The sequence below is a fragment of the Anomalospiza imberbis genome, chromosome 21 (genome assembly GCF_031753505.1).
Source record: "Anomalospiza imberbis isolate Cuckoo-Finch-1a 21T00152 chromosome 21, ASM3175350v1, whole genome shotgun sequence".
NCBI lineage: Eukaryota > Metazoa > Chordata > Aves > Passeriformes > Viduidae > Anomalospiza > Anomalospiza imberbis.
Window position 1 is genome coordinate 8,187,760 of NC_089701.1, and position 20,989 is coordinate 8,208,748.

A 20,989-nucleotide genomic window follows, 5' to 3' on the forward strand; every position below is an offset into this window, starting at 1 on the left:
TTTTTTTTTTTTTAAGTATTCTAAAATTAAATTCACAATTCCAACCCATTTGAAAACACCTAAATCATCCAGGTTGGCCCTAACCCATTTTCTCACACCTAGGTTGGGACCTTACTGCTTTATAACTAGTCCTAATTACAGAAATCATCTAATTAGTGTTGAACCTCAAATGAAGAGAAGACATTAAACAATTATCTGCAGTGCTGATGTGTTGCTATCTCCTTTTCCTGACTGTAGAGCAAAACTACCTCCTGTAACAGTGATACAGAGCTGGATCTCCTTACTGCCAATGGCTCTTAAATGCTGTATCTTTATTTAGTTCTTTGGCCTTTCTGATTCTGTCTATGCCCCTGCTCCACTTCTGTTCTCATTTTGGGAGCCTGACCTAGTTTCTCCTTATTGCATATTTCTTTCTTTCATTTGAGGTCAGTGATGAGCTCATGATTAAACCTCTCTGGTCACCTGCAATAGTTTCTGAATGGGATAACTTGAACTTGGGGCTTTCAGGCTCCCTAAGGCTCTGTCAGTTTTCCTTATCTAACTTTTCCCTTAGCTCACCCTCTCAGGAAATATTTTTTCCCAATTCTTACAGTCTGTTCCAGTTACCCTTCACTGCTGAAAGCTGTTCTAAGTTTTGCTGTGATTTTTCACCATTTAAATACACCTGTTTTGCCTTTACTGTCCCTATTAATGGCATGCAATCAATAAACCTTTATTGACGTGTAAATACATGCTTAACAAAATGCAGCAAGGAGGAGTGAAAGAACAGTGGTAAGGAGCAGTAAGAGGTGATACTGTGAGCACCCGTGCACTTCAGCTCACCAATAAATGACATTGTAAAAGTGCAGTGTTTGCCAGAGCCATTTGTTAGGCACATACAGAGAACAGCTTCAAATTGGCAGCTTGCAGCGCTCTGGCCAGAGGAGAAACTCCCCAGAGAAGGAATCAGTCGCACCCCTAACTCAGGCAGTGTCATTCTGAACTGATATTGGAAGCAAACTGTGCAAGAGCAGAGGGTGGGGAGGGGAAACCCACTGAAGTAATTGATGTAATTAATCAATTTACCAGTTACTCTTGCTGAGCATCTGAACAACTGGAGGTGAAGTGAATTTTAACAATGCACACAGTGCATATTTAAATCACAGAATGGTTTGGATGAGAAGGGACCTTAAAGCTACTCTCATTCCACCCCTGCCATGGGCAGGGACAACTTCCACTGTCCCAGGCTGCTCCAGGCCCTGTCCAGCCTGGCATTGGACACTTCCAGGGATCCAGGGGCAGCCACAGCTTCTCTGGGCACCCTGTGCCAGGGCCTGCCCACCCTCACAGGGAAGGATTTCATCCCAATATCCAACCTCAATTCCCCCTCTTTCAGTTTGAACCCATCACTCCTTGTCCTCTTACTGCAGTTCCTGATGTGGAGCCACTTTTTGGTTTCCCTGTAGCCCCATTCAGATACTAAAAAGAAATTTGCCCACATTTAGGGTACACTGGATACACAGATCCACAGAAAAGGAAAAGGCCAAGAGTAGGAATGAAATGAATCTGTATATTTACACATCAAGAATTAAAAAGAGCACATGGTCTTTCTCAAACTATTCTGCATCAATCCAGAACTGAAACATGAGGAGTCACACTACTCTTTGAAGGCTTATTCCACTTGCCCTCCTCAGATGCAAATAATCTCACTGACTGTAGTGGAACCAGAAATCCCCTGTGTTACCTGGAACTGCCACAAGGCTGTAAAGAAAGAAAAGGAAAGATGGGCAAATTCCAGCTTCTTTTAACAAGACTCCTGTGGTCCCAAGGTGGCCCCTCTGCCCCATTAATTTGCCACCCCTGCATTCACCTCACTGGCGCTGCAGCAATTTTCCTCTCCAAGACAGCAACATCTCATCTCTAATTAAAAATCAGTAAGGCATTCAGCTCAGCTCACCCATTTACTGTGATTTTATGTCCTAGACATGAGTAAAGCTCCTGCTTTCCACGTCTCTGAATGAGATGGCAACAGCCCTTTCTTCCTCCACCACCTATTCCCCACTCTGACCCTTATGGCTTTAACAAGTGGGTTGATTGCCATATAATTTAAACTTCACAAATGAAAGACCACCTTCAGCTGCTGTTTTCATTATTTCCCTGCTTTCTAAAAGAGCACCCTCACATTTAATTCCTTATTTCCACCTCCTGCCAGGTTGCTCAAGCCCTCTTTTTCCTCAGGGACAGGGATAGCCAGTACTTAGCCCCAGGTTTGGTGGAACCCTGAAAGAGGATCCAACTTCACAATTCAGGTGACCTGTGCACCACCAAACTGAATGATTTACCACCTTCCTACAACCTCCTTCAATAGTTTCATCTTTCAGAGGGATCCAGAAGCAGCAAAACAACTGCTTTTTCTCACTTATTCTGTGATTAGGCATAGATGCCAAATCCTAGACAAACATATGAGTTATTTGGATACAGAAAAATCGAGAGCCACTCAAATTGGCTGAATTACAGCTGTTGTCAATGAAGCATCGAAAAAGTGCATCTGGGGCTATATACAAAAGTCTCTGCACTTTACAGTCACTGAACGTCCTTTAGCCTCCCCAAAGAGGTCAAGATGAGATCGACAAATAAACGCCAGTCCAGCAAATGAGCGTATTTACTTTTTCCCAATGTGGTTTTTTTTTAAGTGCTGGATCAGCCTTGTAAACTCTCTCATGCCGAGTGCACTTATTTATGCAAAGTTTGATTGGTCTCAGCCTCCCAGAGACACCTGAAGGGGATGCTGAGATAAGCCAGCCCTGGTGTTCTGCTGCATCCCTTATAGCAAAACACGGAACAAAATGAAGCATTAATTCTGAAACCTTCAGGAGAATGAGGCAGGATAGATTCACTTGTCAGTAATGTCCATACTGATTAATATAAATGCACATGGCAGCCAATATCAGAGTGTGCTACGTGGATTTATTTACATAATTATTTGAGAATTCACCCTCCCCTCCTTGACTTTGATGCTTGGTACATATTTATTTACACAACACTGCACTGCCAAACAAGCCAAATGTTTCCCAGAAAGACATCAGAAGAATTGCAATTGTTTGAGCAGTGGTTATTTCAGGATGATAAAAAACAAACTCAACTCAAATCCATTTAGCAACTGAAGTGCTTTCCCCAGATGACAAACAATGCTGCTGCTGTCCTTGCAAGGTCACCGACCTTGAGTGGCTCTGAAGGCACCAAGGCAGCTGAGGAAGGAGCTGCTGTAGGTGCAGCTCAGGCAGAAAACAACTGTGGTGTTCAGCAAGGTGGGGACAAAGCCCCAGTGCCCACAGGTGGTTTGGATGGGGAAGAAATGTTGACATGTTCCATCATATTACAGGGAATAGAGAGATGAGAGTTGAGCGGTTTGTATGAACCCGTGTCTTTACCACAGGTGATCTGTAGATCTCCTGGACTCTGCCAGGTGATTTAGAGACTAATTTCCATCAGTTTCCAGATAGACAGTGGCAGAAATAGACACAGAGATAGCTCATGAGCTACTAGTGGGCTCCCATTATACCAACAGAGTTCACTGCTTATCTCTGATTCTTGACACCTTATCAAATCAGACCACAGGTATCACCTGCTGCTAAGGGGACATGCTGTATAATGGCCTTTCTGCACCCTCATCACCGACAGGGTGGTAGAAACCCACTCTGATGGTCACAGCCCCACTTTCACAGCACACATCAAGCCTAACACAACCTTTGCCCAACAAAACTCCAACTAGTGCAGCTCGCAGGGCTTAGTCCTGAGCAGTGTGAACACAAGCCTGGACATGACACTGAGAAGTGCACCCAGTCAGCATTCACTTGATATTCCACTATTTCTATAATATGTCTCATTCGTTTCCTGAAATTAGGGGAAGGAAAAAAAAAAAAAAAAAAAAAAAAAACAAAAAATCAACATCAAATCAACATCAAATCTCAGAAGTCAAATCAAACATAGAGAAAAAAGTTAACTAAGCTTTACAGAACTTCCCAAGGTATCAGCTGGAGTTTTTGGCAGGGGAGACTCTGTTTTACATTCATCTGGACACAATATGTTTTTTTTCCAGATCCTAACAGATCACTAGAGTTACTCAGCACACAAACAATGCCTGTTGTTTTGGAGCTGATTTCTCAACCTATTATGTGTATTCCTGTTTACAAACAGTGGCTGAAGCATGTAGAAAATCTGCAGGCAACTTCACTGCACCCACTTAACTCTTCTGCCTGCATGTGGGCAAGCCTCAAGTAATTTTCCATGGTCACACTGAGCAGCAGAATCCCAGGATGGGTCAGTCTGGAAGGGATCATAATGGGTCATCTGGTGCAACCTTCCCACTCAGGCAGGGTCATCCCAGAGCACAGGGCACAGGATTGCATCCAGACTGTTCTGGAATATCTCCAGTGAGGCAGACTCCACACCCTGTCTGGGCAGCCTGTTCAGGTCTCGGGCACTGCACAGAGAAGAAGTTCTGCCTCTTGTTCAGGTGGAACTTCCTGAGCATTCCTCTTGTCCTACTGAACAAGGCCTGGTCCAGCCTCTGACACCCTCAAAGAACCAGACACTGGGCCCACAAACCTCAAATGGTGGAAGGAGCTATGAGGAATAGAGGAGTTAACATTGCAAAGATTTTAATAATTACAACAATTGTCATAATTACATAAGATGGTGGCATATGCTTTAAACACATCTGACAATTTATATTGTGGAGCACATGTGGGCTCCTGGAGGGAAAAGGCAACCAAGACTTCAAGGCAGCATCCAACCTACAGCTGGAGACATCAGGAAACAGCGAACAAAGCTGTATCCATTTGCTGGAAGTTTTGGGTTGTTCAAGATTGCGGGCCCAGAGTTTCATCCTTAGCTCAAATGAGAACAGAAGTGCTCAAAAGCTGAGTGTGAAAAATCAGCCAGAATCATGAAGTTTTGCCTGGCTCAGGAGAGGGATCAGATTCATGTAAAATTATAGTTCAAATTGGTTTCCACCCAAGATCATAAATCCACCTAGGTTTGCCAATAGGATTCTGACTGTCAGCAAATCCTTTCTTTTGGCAATGCTGGATAATTTCAAGAGCTTCAGGGAAAAACTCTGAGGGTTTGCCTGAGCCATTGGTCTTTGGGGGAGAAAAGGGGAGAGGGCCAAGGACACCCCTGAGGACAAACACCCCAATAGGCTCCCCACACTGGGAGTACAGTGGCAGGGACATGGTCTCTGGGGCATCTTTGCTCCTGGGCAACTGCCAGAGAGGACATCTGGGTACCAAAGCCCTCTGACATTTATCCTGAGCTTCTCCTATCTCTGCTTCACCACTGGCACCTCCCCTTAGGAAGCTGTACAGGTAAATCAACACCTGGCTCCCAGGGGAATTAGAAAGCCACAATTTTAACCTCTTTGAGGTCCTGTGGATATAAATGATAGGATTATTTAGGTTGGAAAAGACCTCCAAGACCACCAAGTCCAATGGTGAACCAAGTACTGTTGTAATCATCACTAAATCGTGTCCCCAGGGGCCACATCCACACAGCTTTTGGACCCTTCCTGGGACAGCAACTCTTCTGTTGCCCTGAGCAGCCTGTTCCAGTGCCACTCAGGTGAGTGGTGGAGTAAAATCCCATCCCTTAAATCCCACCAAGAGACCTTCATCCTCAGAAAAATACATCCAGTACAATCATTCCAACACAGACCTGATGCATTGGCTGGTGACATAGGCCAGCCCTCAGCAAGGGAAATACAGATTGGGCCAATGGGGAGAAACTGGGGTTTTGAAATGAAGGGATGATTAAATAAGATTTAAAAATCACTTCTCAGAGCTACAGGGATTTACTATTTTGCCTGTAGCTTTGGAGGGTCAGGGAAGAAGCATTCACAGTAGTATTCTCTCCTGATAAGTGCAAAGGGCCCTCTCATATTTCTCCTTCTTTCTGCAGTTTAATACATGGGGGCTGAGGCTGTGACCATGACCTCAGCTGTCTTACAATGCTCCCCCTCCCCAGGGAAGCCCCACACTTATCCTTTAACCAAGAATTAAGTCTGCACGCAGCTCTGTGCACTGAGAAAAATCCCAGCACACATTTCTCCTCTTCCACCCAATGCAAAACGAGGATTGATTTTGCTCCAAGCGAGGAGGAGCATTTGGAATATAATGAAGCTGGAAAGGGTGGAGTGGGAGTATAAAGAGATGAGTCCAAGCTCAGCATGACAAATGGTACACAGGACCACTTGGTTTTATTATACACTATCAAATATCCCTAATTTAAACAGCAGAGCTAATAAGCATGCCAATGTATATATTTACATTGCCTGAAATGTGCACAACCCTGTACAAAATTTAGAGTGCAACTGTTATGATCAAGCCATTAGAGAAAACAAAATCAGTCCAAAGCATAGACCAGCCTTGCTAACGAGCTCCCTGCTTTGCTGCCTCCCCTTTACTCAGAAACTTTGAAGCAGAGTGAAGGATTTCTGACCTCAGAATGAAAGAACTTGCACAGGAAAGCTGAAGAACTAATTGTAATGCTACTTCATCAAGCTAAAATGCAAATAAAACTGCAGTGCTGGAAATGCAGTCCATGAACCAGCATCAAGGGCAAGAGGGAAGTTAATTCTCTTTGCAATTCTGTACACAAGACTTTGTGGAGTATTTAGGGCAGTAGATACATCCTACCTGTGTCATCTCTGTAAGCCAAAGTGATTTCTCTCTTGTTTAGCCCTGGACAGAAAAGAGTTTCAGCATTTTGAAGATACCCCCATCCCCATGCCCAAAAAAGCTGAAATTGCAGAAAGTTTCTATGGAAAAAAAAGCTGATGAGGAAAGGGAGAAAACGCAGTTTGGCTAAAGTGGAATGGTCTCCTTTTAAAGTTTAAAGATATCCTGTTTTGCTTTAGATCACTTTTACTTCATGTCTCTTTCTCTATATTTAGCTTAATTTCAGCTATTATATAATTTAGAATTCTTTGTTGTTGGATAAAAGAATATCTATAAAAAAAACAGAGCCCTTCTCATAAGAAATTTAGAAAAATCCAGATTATTCCTGTCCATGAAGATATTAATATTTTTACTGAAAATTTTCCAAACCAGTCCTGCCTCTTTAGGCAGAGGGAGAGCTCTTCATAAGCTCAGTTTTGCAAGCCCACATGGCCTTTCAGTTCTTCAGGCTTTTATTTGCAGTAAGTTATTTTAAGAGTGCAAAACTGTCAATAAAACCCTCTCCAAAGGGGTTGAGGGGCCTGAATGTTCTGCAGGTTTACCTGCAGCTCTGGAGAACTTGGGGAACTCCAAGCAACCAGGACTTCCCTGGATAATGCTCTGGAGAGAGAATCATGTGAGGGGAGGCTGAGGGAGCGGGAAAGGGGCTCAGCCTGGACAAAAGGAGGCTCAGGGGGGACCTTGTGGCTCTGCACAACTCCTGACAGGAGGGGACAGCTTGGGGTGGGGGGTCGGGCTCTGCTCCCAGGGAACAGGGACAGAAGGAGAGGGAACGGCCTCAAGGGAGGCTCAGGTTGGACACCAGCAGGGATTTCCCCATGGAAAGGGTGCTCAGGGATTGGAAGGGGCTGGATTCCCCATCCTGGGAGGTGTCCAAGGAACGGCTGGGTATGGCAATGAGTGCCTTCACAGAATATCCTGATCTGGAAGAGACCCACAAGGATCATAAAAGCCCAGCTCCTGGCCCTACAGGGCACACCCAGCAATCCCACCCTGTGCCTGAGGGCATTGTGCAAACACTTCTTGAGCTCTGCCAGACCTGGTGCTGTGGTACCATGGTCTGATTGCAAAGGTGGGGATTGGCCAAAGGTTGGACTCGACCTTGGAGGTCTTTTCCAGCCTGGATGAGTCTGTGATTCTGATTTCTCCTGTTGCTGCCATGGGAGGCTGACAACCAGCCTTGCTCTAGGGTATTGCCAGGCTGTCTCCTGACATGAGGATGTTGCAGTCTCCACACAACAGAGTCCACTCTGTGCCTGACTCAACAGCCCAGGGGACAGCAACACCATACAAGGGGCAAATGGAGAACAGTAAGCAATTTTAAAGGTAACTGTCTCTTAGGCCAGCCAAGAAAACCTCCTCTGGATTCAGAAGATGGTTTAAATGAAGGAGCAAGTGCTTGACAAGGAAGCCAGAGACAGGTCCCTGCCTGCTTACACCTTGAGCACTACCACGGAAGATATCCTAGAGGGACTCTTGGCAGATAGACATGGGCATTCACTAATTTCCATCTCCTGAGGATCCACTTCTCTGCTGTAGTGTCAGCTGAGATCTCTAGAAATCTAATGTAAAGAATACATTTCCATTGTATTTTTTTCTGCAAGGGCCCCCATGGAACATGTTTAGCATTTTTCCATCAAAACGTAGCTGCCACAAAGGCCACGTGCAGCAGCTTCTCAGGTACGACACGATGGATGAAGTCCATCATCTCCACTGGAAACTGCACCATGGAAGCATGGCACAAACACAGTTTGTACCTTCTGGAACTCATCAGGTATCCTGGACTAAATCTTTGACATTTGGAAAGACCTCTCAGCAACCTAGAGGCCAAATTTTGATTTTACAGATTTCCAAGGTAACTCCTACTACCAGATCTATTGATGGAGCATCCAACCACGAAGGAAAATAGTTTTGCTGCTCAGTAACTCATGCTCCCCTCATCCCATCCGTAGCTCATGCTGCAAACATCTCCTGTCCCAGTCCTGCACTGGCCGTGGTTCAGGCTCATGTGCAAGCTAGGCAAAACAAAACACATTTTCTCCTGGCTCCAGCCATATGCCAGCAGATGTTTGAGCTGAGATTTTCAAGATACATACAGACTTTTGGGTACGTAATCCCTCATGTTCCAAATCACTTGCTTCCTAAAGCAAGCCTTTGAGCCCTGGAATCACACAGTGTCCAGAATGAGGCATCCAATGCATTTTAAGGACAAGGTGTATTTATCTGAAGCACTAAATCATCTTTTCACAGCAGTAAATCACTGACACTGTTATTGAGCAGTTCCTGAAATGAAACAGAGTTCTGACCTCTACATCGTATCCAGCAAACGTGAATTCAGGCCAACGAAGTCGACCAAGAATCACTTGCACCCTTTGCATTCTCCCAGCTCATCAGGAAACACTGCTAAAAGAACACTACAACAAGCTAGTAACTGATACAGGAATTCAGGGGAACAGAGAATATCAGGTATTTTAATCTGATCATTATCCTAAAGGAGTGCAACTTCCAGAACAGGGCCTTGGCTGCCTGAATTCAGAGGTGCAGTGAGAAAGGCTGCAGGGCTCTCAGAGCCCTCTGCAGTATTTTTCATCAGACACTTAAAAAAAAACTTCCACTGGTTACTTTTCTCTAACTTCCTGGGTCATTCCCATCTATTACCCAAATTGATCTAACTTGCTATCATCCCTCTTTTTGATATATCAACATAAAACCATAATATCAAAATCAAGCAAAAGTGTTTGCTGTAACAATGAACAGCAGAAATAAAAAGAGGTGATGATCTATACTTGACTATAAGTGTTCCTGTAGAAAAGTTTAAGGCCTGTGTTTCTACAGATTGAAAAACATTCACTGCTGGCAAAGCCAGTTGGAATTCTGTTTTCGGGAGACTCATAAACCTAAACAACACTGGGCAATGTTTGACTCACATTTTTTGGCATTTTGTTTGGATTTTTTCTAGCATTAAAGGTGAGAAGTAAATTAGCCATTAAACCATCCATTCTGAGCAGATGTCATTTATCTCTTCCACCAGATCTCGGCCACAAAGAATTGCTTGAGAGCTGGGTTAAGGCAGACAGAAATGTCCTGATATAACCTTAGTGCAGAAATAATTTAGATAACTGAAGCAGGAGTAGCTTGAAAGTTCCAAATTTTTCACAAATATCTGAAAGTCTGGCATTGAAAGGACCTTCCTGCAAGATATAAGGTTGAGATATTCCAAATATGATTTCCTAAATGACATTTTCACACCAGTCTGAGTCCTCCTGATGATACATCTAACTCAAAGGAAGTGGCACTAATAGCCCACACTTTGATCCAGCTTTGCCCTTATTATGGCTTTTTATCTATAAAGTATTTATAGAGTTAAGTTCTAATAAATATTTAATTACTGCTTAAAATTAAGCTAAACCAGCTATTTAACAGCTCTCAGCTGCTATTAATATTCATACCAGAGCTCTGTGATTAATGCATACAGGGTTTTTATGACCTTTAATTCAAATTCTGAATCACTGTTTGATTTGGCCATTGTTAACATACTTTTTGTTGGCTACTCACAGCTTGTTTTACAGTTTTGAAGGCATTTGAGAAACACTGTTTCTCTGTGCAGAACAACTCTATTTAATTAGCCCTCTTTTAAGAATGCAGTCTGCTTAAAATTTGAAGTGTCTGAAAGGCAACAAGGGACAATGATTGTTGTTGCACAACATTTCTTTCACCCCAGTCCTAGAAATCAATCTGATCAGGATTTTCACGATGCTAAGAGCTGCATAAATACATAATAAATGGGAGCCCACCTTGCAAAGAACACATCTTCTGAAAAGAACACAAATACAGAACGTCTGCTGAGACAGCTCTGCCTTGGGCTGGGCTTGGCAGAGGCAAAGGACTGGTATTAAATGTGACTCCAAACAGAAATGGTGTGTTAGAACACACGCTGGCTTATAAATATGCTTATACCTTAAATTGTGTTGCTATCAGAGCAGGGACTTGACAGTTTAAGGAGGATAAATGGAACAAACTGTCTTTTCTTATGAAAGAAGAATAGCTGGGCCATCACAGCCCAATCCTTGATTGCATTTAGGAGTGAGGAGTAACAGCAAAGAATACATTGGGCTAAGCCAGCACAGCATCTGCAGGATCAATATATTAGTGCTGCATATTTCACATACAAATACACATATAAATCTTTAATTGTGCATAAATACTGTTTTCTTACACATTCTTATATATTCTTATGTACATTCTTGTATATTCTTCTGTGGCCTCTTTCACCACAAGGGCTCTAAGGCCTCTCTTCAAGGATCCACCAGTTTGTCAACCAGAACAGGATTCCTGCTGCCCCAGGGTCTGTTCCTGAAAGGATCAGGAGAAAGGATCCCATCAGTAGAGCTCTGACAGTCTGTGCTATGGGACACCCACGGGACTGGCTTCACAAAGAGCACTCTAGGAAAAAACTGCCTGGAAAAAAGGTGGGTTTGGGGTGACCTCATTGTGGCCTTCCAGAACATGAAGGGAGCCTAAAGAAAAATGGAGAGAGGCTGTTTAAAAGGACCTGGAGTGACAGGACAAAGAATGGCTTCACAGAGAGCAGGGATGGATGGGATATTGGGAAGGAATTGTTCCCTGGGAGGGTGGGCAGGCCCTGGCACAGGGTGCCCAGAGCAGCTTTGGCTGCTCCTGGATCCCTGGCAGTGCCCGAGGCCAGGTTGGATGGGGTTTGGAGCACCCTGGGATGGTGGAAGGTGTCCCTGCCATGGCAGAGCCTTGGAATGAGATGAGATTTAAGGTCCCTTCTCACCCAAACCATGGTGTGAGATTCTGTGACTTTTGGAGGTTTGATCCTTGCCTCTCTATACCACATTACAACCTGCAAGTTATGTAAGGAAATAAGTAAGTAATCCTTTCCAGATTTTTTTTTTTCCAAGAGAGAATGCAGATGTCAATATCTATACAAAAAATAAGTTACTGAAACACAAAGCAGTGCACTTGTAGGAACAGCGTAGGAGGAACTGTGAGAAACTATGTCACCACATTGCTCTCTGGTTTTGGGCAGTTCCAAGTTCCCCTCCCAATTTTTGTTTCAATTCTAAGCATTTTAAGACTCTCAACATTAGATGAAAACAATACTCAGCATGCCAAAGGCCAGATTCCCATCTGGGACTCAATGATATTGTAATAATCATCTCAGTACTGAGCGATATTATAACACAGAAATCCAGCACGATGGCTCTTTTCCCATCCCTGGAGGTGCCCAGGCTTACAGATAAGAGAAACGTGGGAATTCAACTCTTCAAACTTCATGTGTCTCATTAAAGAAGTAATTTATAGTCTCTCATTAGAGAAAGTGATTTTGGTTTAAATTGTTGCATGAGAAAAAGCCAACAATGAGCAAGGGAATTACTGAAGGTTATGCTTTCTCCTTTATCCACCAACTCTGAGTGGGATTAAATTGCCTTGATACAGATTCAAATTTAATTTCGGAAGAATGCAGCACATTTCTCTGTGCAATACCAATCTGAAAAAAATAAATTATAATAAGCAAAAAGGATATAAAAATATGATACCAGATATGACTTGTCTCCACTTCAGCTGAATGACTTTATTGTTGGTCAAAAAAAGAAGTTGAGTTATTTCTCTGTCCACTGAACTTCTGACTCTGATACATTTTAAACTGTGATGCAAAGGGATGGAGCTCTGGGTGAGTCCATCTGCCTCCCTTCCTGGAAAATATTGAGGTTTTGATGAGGACTATAATGACAGCAAGTTTGCTGGTGCTATTTATTCAATCATCAAGTCAAATTTTCCCTCCATAGCCATAAATCTGAACAGATTCTGTGAAAAGGCTTGACTAGTTTAGCAAATGATTGGCACTTTTCACCACCACAAGAAATGATTTAAGGAAAAAAAAATGTATTGCCACAGTAATTATACTATTTGTGTGCTCCTACTGAAGTGAATAATAATACTTCTTCATGTTTAGAAGTATTCATATTATTCCTTCCCAGCATTTGTTCAGATTTTGATTTAATTCATGATACAGTTCAACAGCCTCAAAGAACTACAACTAAAACAATTTACATTTGGAATTGCCATGTTTGAAGTATCTGCAGCGTCTCCTTGGTCCTGCTTCCTCAAGTTAAAGATGACACTGGAGATTGATTTTAGTGCTTTTTAGTTCACTTAAGGACAGGATTTATTCCTGAATCCTGATTATTCCTACCTCAAACATTTTTGCACCAGGAGCTACCTGAGTGAAACTTGCCTATCCCACAGAAAATGCAATTCCATTCCCATTCCCTGCTAAAGGGTATTAGTTTAAGCCAAGTAATTCATGGTTTTAGTTTCTCCTTCACAGTTATGGCCTCAAGCTTTTGGACAGAGTTTCAATTTCTACTAACAGCTCAAATTGTGTTCATCACAAATGTGGCTGTTGCAGAAAGAGAATTGCTGTGGAATTCAGTAAATTAGGATTAATTTCTTTTGCCTAAGTGAAGCAGTAATTCCAATGTCTGTAAAATATTTTTCCACCCCCACAAACCATGTGCCATGGAAAATCTCAGTTAGTCATAACAGCTAAAGTCACCTCCTAAACTAGGATGCAACAAAGCAAATTTTGATCCCAAATCCCACTATTCACAAGTAATATTTGCACATCACCAATGGCTTTTCCATTTGATTCTCACATCACCAGTGGTTTTACCCATACAGGACCAACAGCAAGGCTCTAAAACAGGTAAAAACTAACACTACACCAATGTTTCAGGATTCAAACCGCTCCCTGCTGCAGGGCTGTACAAAGATTCTGTCCTGGTTGTCTGCACTCTATAATTAATTGCTGTTTCTTTTTCAACAAACATGCAGTAGTCTCAGAGAAGAGATAATAAGAATAAACTCAGTGTCTTAGGTTGCAAATGCAAGATGTGGCCAGGAGTCACATCTGTTAGAGGTGGGGCAGTTATCCTCTGTGCATTGGGCACTTTTTTTTATCTCTCCCTCAACCCAACCTCCCTCCAGGAGATCTCTTCTGTTCATGGCCACTGAGTGTCCCTGCATGGCTCAGAAAATTCCATCATCCATGGGGAGAGGCTCTGCCCAGGGGAGGAGCCAAGCATTCCTACCTGGATACAATCTGACCTTGGAACACCACAGCAGCCTTTGCCCACTGCATTCCCAGAGGAGCAGCTTTCTTCCCCACTGCATTCCCAGAGGAGCAGCTTTCTTCTCCACTGCATTCCCAGAGGAAGCCCAGGCCCATCCACACCAGCCCTGGAGCTTCAGAGGAAAACTCCACCCTTGTGCAGGATCCCTGCTCCAGCAGAAGCACAGCTGGCACTGCAGGAGGGCTGAGCCACCATGGGATGGGACTGCTGCCACCACCCTGACCCACAGGCTGCCAGGGCCTGCTCTGACTCTGGCAGTGGTTTGGGTTTTTTGTACTATTGCATTTTAATTTTTATTTTTCCTAATAAAGAACTGTTATTCTTATTCCCATATCTTTGCCTGAGAGCCCCTTAATTTCAAAATTATAATAATTCAGAGGGAGGGGGTTTACATTTTCCATTTCAGGGGAGGTTCCTGCCTTCCTTAGCAGACACCTGTCTTTTCCAACCAAGACACTCAGGTTATTGCAGGGTGAGGTTTGTATCATACCAGAGATGGCTGAAATGATTTCTCAGAATGAACAGTTTTATTATGGCTGGTGGTGCTGGGTTGGATTTAAATATCTTAAATATCTTTTCCAAGCTTAATAATTCTGTGATTCTAAATGCTTTTCCAAACACAAGTATTTTATTTTGTGGAAAATTGTTAACAATGTTAAATGCTTTAATTGGGAAGAATTGCAGCTTCCACTCCTTGAAATCAAAGTGCAAAGCTTGGTAAAGGTTTAACTCTGCTCATTTGGGACTGTTTCGCTTTTAACTGCTTTGACTACTCCTTGGGTTTTGTGGCAAGTGTGACAGAAGATCCACACCCAACCTGTGACCACTACTGGGAGATGCTGAAGTATCTGCAGAAGTGAGAAAAGCAAGTCTCTAAGAAAAGGTGTGAATATGCACATATGTATGGAAAAGGCTCTATATCCAGCTCTCATCCACCTCTGGAGTGGTCTGGTGGGTCAAGACACTGAAAGTTGTGGCTTTGCATGAGACAACCATAGAATGGCCTGGGCTGGAAGGGTTCTTAAAGATCAACCTCACCTTAAGTCCCAACCTCACCTCCCACTGCCCCAGGCTGCTCCAAGCCCTGTCCAACCTGGCCTTGGACACTTCCAGGGTTCCAGGGGCAGCCACAGTCTCTCTGGGCACCCTGTGCCAGGGCCTCCCCACCCTCACAGAGAAGGATTTCTTCCTGATATGCAATCTGAAGATCCCCTCTGGCACCATGAAGCCATTCCTCCTTGTCCTGTCACTTCAGGTCCTTGCAAATAGTTTTTCTCTCTGCCTTTCCTGCAGACTCCCATCAGGCACTGGAAGGCCACAATTAGATCACTCCAAAGCCCTCTCTTCTCTAAGCTGAACAGTCCAAATTCTCCCAGCCTTTCCTCATAGCATAGAGTGCTCCATCCCTCTGATCACCTTGGTGGCCCCCACCCTGAAGTCACTAGGTGGTGGGCAGGAGCCCCATAGATGACCAAAGCATACATTAAAAAGTAATAATGTTCCAGGCTTTCTGCAAGAATGGCCAGGAGCCTCAGAGTAAGATCCCCCAGAGCAGAGATTGAGATCACAAACAAACTGTGCTGCTCTCAGCACACAGCTCAGCACTAGAAATCTAAGTTTTGGTGCATTTTACTAAAGTATGGGAAGAAAAAGCTGCTGTCAGAACTGCTGTCACAAAGCCCCCAGGCACAGGAGGAACAGGGTGGCAGGAGCCAAGAGCTCTTGCACATCTCTGGATAACCAGCACGCCCAGCCTCACAGCTCCCGGCCCTTCCACAGGGCAGTTGCTGGGGAAATCAGGGCACAGCTCATGAGGGAAACAGGAATATTTTAATTCACAACACCCTGTACTGCTGTGAAACCAGCCTTTGTTTAACCAGCCCAGGCAAGGCTGCCTGGCCATCACTGCCCTGACCCTGGGGACACTTCAGTCCCTGGGCCACCGCTGACGTGTGAGCAAGATGCAGTTCAGGCACCAGAGAGGGAAAAACCCCAAGGAGCAAAGGGAAACAGCCTGACAGGATACAGAAAGTCTGTCTGGCTCTTTCCAACAAAGCAGGAAACTGCCCCCCGAAGCTTTGCTTCATGCACAGACTCTCAGAAAATGCAGGGATTGGGATTAGCAGCCCCCAGAAAGAGGCTGGCAGCTCACAGACAGGGCTGAACTTCCCTCAGCTCTACACTCCTGGCTCAGGGAGAATTCTTTGTGCACAGAACATCCAAAAGGAATAAACCCTCCTGGTGCTCAGAACGGAACTTCTCCCCCTCTTGCTGCTTTGTGCTCTCTTCCTCCCTTTCATACTTTCAGAAACAGAGAATATGTATTTTTAATAATACAGATTTCTAAAGAACTGAGTATGCAACATTTCCTTTTCCCCCAGGAACGCAGCAACCTCTGCACTAACACCGACACAGAGGAGAACGCGTTGGAAATCCATCTGCCGGGAGAGGCAAACCAGAATTACATTGACCATAAACGCTGCAATTATGCCTTGGGGCTGAGCATTAGTGCTCACCTGAACAGTCTGTGCACGGCAGGGATGGCGTGACTACAGAAAATCCTCCATCTCTGCAGCGAGCTGGGCTACGGAGCCATGAATGTTTCATCTCCCTGCGGCCCTGGAGAGGAGGAACCACGGGAGCTCCAGGCTGGAACTGCGCGGAGCAGCTGTTAATGAGCATCGCCTTTAAACTCTTCTGCTGCTCCAAAGGGGCCTGCAGGGAACCAGAGAGAGCCCCCAAACAGGGAGAAAATGTGCTGGGGCTGAGCCCCTAAGCTTAGGAGATGGCTGCATGCTGTGGAGAGGGATGCCAAAGAATTAAGCTTCGTCTTACAAGGCTAAGGCTTGACCTGAAGCTTATTAAGGTCAGTGGAAAACCTTCCACTGATGTCTCTGAGTTTTGGTCCAGGTACACAATGTACTAAATCTCAACTACTATCACTATCATTTATTTTTGCCATTGCAATTTCATGCATTTAATTCAAGTTGTAGTTGTTGGGTTTTCGTGACCTTCCTAAGCTAAAATCCCAAGCTGTTTAGGTAGAAAAAATGGCTTCCAGATTTTCAAGGCATTCTGGTTGTAAGGAAAACAAAGAGCCGAAACTTTTATCCAGGATAAAAACAAGAAAACTAAGGGGAAAAATAGACATTAATCCTAAAAATCTCCCATCTGTGACAAAGAAAACAGAAAAAAACTCGAACCAACAAACCCAAAGAAAATAAACCAATTCTTTTCTCTGGTATTTGGCTAAGGAATTGGTTTCAAAGGTTCTCCTAAAGCATTTTTGTGCTTTTACACTTCATACTATAGATAGTATTGGCTCAGTGCTTCCATACCAGAAAAATAGACTAAAACACCTTTTAGCACATCATCAATCCTGATCAGAAAAGGACAAATTAGACAAGTTGCTGGGGAAGACTCCAGTAAACAAACTGGAAAACTTCACTCAGCTGAGATTTCAACCCAGCCACCTGGGTACCAATGCAGAACACGCAGCACTTGTGTGGCTTAAAAATAAATGCGTGTTTTTTCTTTGAGAAAGAAAAATCAGACAAATAGATACAGTCTGTGCAAAATTAAACCCTAAATTTAAAAAGACAGGAAGAGGGAAATGGGTGGGAAGAGATAGATAATTCTATACAAACACAAATATATGTCAAATAGCCAGAAAAAAGTTCTGAGCTCAGAGAAGAGCATGGGGCCAGATCCTCGGCAGAGATAAATCAGCTCAATTCCTTCAAAATCAAGGCAGACACAGCTCACTGCACCAGCTGCCAATCTCATCCACCAACCAGACTCTCTCCACCAACTTGCATTTTGGGTCCTGCAAAAAAATTTCCTCTTGGAGTATAAAGCCTGTATTTATCCATTGGCCTTAGAAAGTATGCACAGCTGTGACATAAGTAACCCCTGCTCTGTTTTTAAATGTATGCAAACATAAAACGAAGAAGAAAAACGACATTAAAATAATGTTAAGGATTTGGCTGGGAGCCATCAAAGCTAGGACATTCCAAGTTAAAGCTGAAACGACATCCTTAACCTTAAGTCACCCCATTGTGCCTGGGTATTGCAGCTGCTGAAAGGGGAAAATCAGAGCGGTTACGGTCTGGCGTGTGAATGAGAGCTGAGGGACTCTTAAATCCAGGATTATTTGGCTGCCGCACACCATGCACTGCAGCCACGTGCTAGCAATCCTTATGCAATCTTCGCTGGGAGAGGGGGAAAATGAAATATCCCTCAGGCTGCGTGTGCACACTGAGGGGACTTCTGGAGAAAGCAGAAAGGGCACTTTTTAAATTAAGGCGAGAGCTGTAACTGGGTTTGTGGAGGCTGTGAGGAGCAGCAAGGACCTGAACCACCAACTCAGTTACCTGAGACTGACAGAATCACTGCTGCACCCAGTGATTCTGGGGAAGCAGCAGGTGAATCCCTCACCATTCAGGAACTTTTCAGAAGAGGATCTTTCTGGCAAAAAAGAGTTCCACTTTTCAGATTTTTTTTTTTTTTTTAATTCATGGTTTCAACACACCAACATCAAATTTCCTGAAAATCAGAACTGCTTTTTGTTTCCAAAAGGAACACATTGAGACATTGGACACACAGAGGAATTGGTTGAATTGGAGTTTTTGCTTCTAGGTATTTCCTAGTTTGGTCATAGAGTCCTTCTATTTTCTCCCATTTTCTTTTCATACCAATGCATCTCTTCCTTCTTTCTCCACCCTAAAATGGCAGAAATAAAGACAGGGAACAGAAAAAGCAAAACTAGAAGAAACCATCACGGAAATCCTTCCAGTCCAAACTTGGTCTGTGTCTCAAGAGTGCTGGAAGCTGTAGGTAAAACCAATTGTAAAAACCACTTGTACACGCACATCTGCATGCAAATAAAGAGCAATACATAAATATTTGTAGTTTAGACTAATATTTGCTTGACTTGAGCAATAAACAACTGGAGCAAAGCTGGTTAATATAGACTTTATATTTTCTTGAAGTAGTCCAGATAGTCCTCGAGTTAAAATAGTGGGTGAACTGTCAAGCTCAAAGGCTCCCAAAGCCCTCTTTAGCCCAGGTTTTCTGCAGTTCTCTGGCCCATGGGTTTAGCACATCCAAAAGCACTCAGGTTGTTGGGGACAGTCATTAAGTCCTGTGGCTGAAGTGCAAACTACTGTGACAGTCTCCAGGAACTTGTTCCTACATGCAGTTTGCTTTTGCTTCAAGCAGCTGCCAGCACCCACCAAGTCCTTGGCCCTGGACTCTTTTTTTTTTTTTTTTTTTTTGCCTTGAGATGGAAAGGAGATGCTTCCCAACAACTGTATTTTCCAACTCAGTGTTTCATCTTGCAGGAGAAAGCACAATAAAAAGTAAAAATGTTATTTTTATAGACCATGTTACTATGTCTGAGCCCTTCTGCTCCAAAAAGATAGGAAAATAACCAAATGGGTACAATAAGCTCTCTCTATATTCCTCTGCTTGCACAGTACCAGTACATTTCTGCCCATGAAAACTGAGCCCTGATCTCAAGAGGGACAAGAGACGAGGAGGAATAGAAAGATCTGAGGGTTCTGATATTTTGTTTTGTCACAGCCTCCAGCAGAATTGTGCCCCTTTGAATACTGTGGAATTGGGATTGTTCGGCCTGGAGAAGAGCAGGTTTTGGGGTGACCAGATTGTGCCCTTCCACAGCTTGAAGGGAGCTGACAAGAAAGATGGATTGAGACCATTTACAAGGGCCAGGGGGAATGGCTTCCCACTGACAGAGAGGAGAGTTAGATGGGATATTAGAAGAAATTTGCCCCTGCTGAGGTCCTGGCACAGGGTCCCCAGAGCAGCTGTGGCTGCCCCTGGATCCCTGGCAGTGCCCAAGGCCAGGCTGGACAGGGCTTGGAGCACCCTGGGACAGTGGAAGGTGTCACTGCCCATGACAGGGGTGGAATGAGATGATCTTTAAGATCTCTGCCAACACAAATAATTCTGGAATTCCATGAAATTAGAGTCACCTCCATGACACCTACACCCTGTTGGGTGACATATTTACCAAGGACTGGTTCATTCATTTGAAAGATTTATGCAGAATCTCCACCATCTCCTCACTATTCTCCCTTCCCAGTCTCTGCTGCTGCTGAGAACATTTCATTTCAATATGAAGGTAGGGGAATGGCACAAGGATGGATTGCAGTAATAATTTAATAATGAAAAATAAGCTCCACTGGAAAATACTGATGAGTGGTCACATTTAAAAGTCTGGCAATTATGTTTGATTAAAGTAGAGTGCAAAAATATTAATTAATTGGGCTAGTTACATAGACAGCTTTATGTCCTGCAGCAATTCACGTAATAACAAATTGATTTTTAGCTAAGCAAGCCGAAGGAAAAGAGGAACTGGAAACAGTGCCTGAATGCATTAAAGTAGCCTGAGTGTGAAGTTTTAATGTATGTGTGGCATAAAAGGCTAGGGAGAAACACAGAGAACAGTTCCTTCAGTGAGAGAATGAAAGTTAATTAATTTAATGCCCTTTGCCTGTTTAAATTCCTCCATTTCACATTCATGTCATTTTACTCTTGCTAATACTCCATACTGGGCAGACTATGATATTAAAAACCACAAAATAAATTTGCAATACAGCAACAAGTTAAAGAAGTTTTCTATGGAAATGCCTCCAGCTGGAGTAAGGGACAGCTGTATTTCAGCTCTGCACAACCCAAGTCACTTCCAAAAATAACAGTACCTTCCACCACTCTTGACAAGCAGAGCCAGAAATAAGGGTTATACAGATAGAAATTTGGTCCAGGTCCCTAAATCGAGTTTAATGGGTTTGTACCATGATTTCAGTGGGATTCTGAGTGAGTCTCATGGTGGGGCAGCTGTGCAGACACCCCAAAAGAGGTTGATGCCTGCACAGGCGAATCCCATGCCAGGTTATCCTACAGATAGGTGAAGCTGGGACAGCAAGAGAACACCCACAAATCTGGATTTTGCTGCTTTTATGCCCTGATCCAAGTCCCTAATCCGCTCTTGAGCTTGGCTTCAGCCTCTGTCCTCCAGCCCTTGAGAACACCTGAGGGAAAACCCCACTGTTATCCAGAAGGAGGGAGATGGATGGGGAACAGTGAGAC

The 20,989-nt window shown here is 43.8% G+C and overlaps 1 long non-coding RNA gene across 1 annotated transcript; it reads right to left on the reverse strand.

Annotated features, from left to right (window-relative positions):
- Positions 1-1,440: 1,440 nt before the first annotated feature.
- LOC137486414 (uncharacterized) lies at positions 1,441-2,196 on the reverse strand. The gene is made up of 2 exons (XR_011005720.1): positions 1,850-2,196; positions 1,441-1,740 (listed from the first exon to the last, which is right to left on the reverse strand). It is a non-coding gene; the product is annotated as an uncharacterized lncRNA (long non-coding RNA).
- Positions 2,197-20,989: the final 18,793 nt, after the last annotated feature.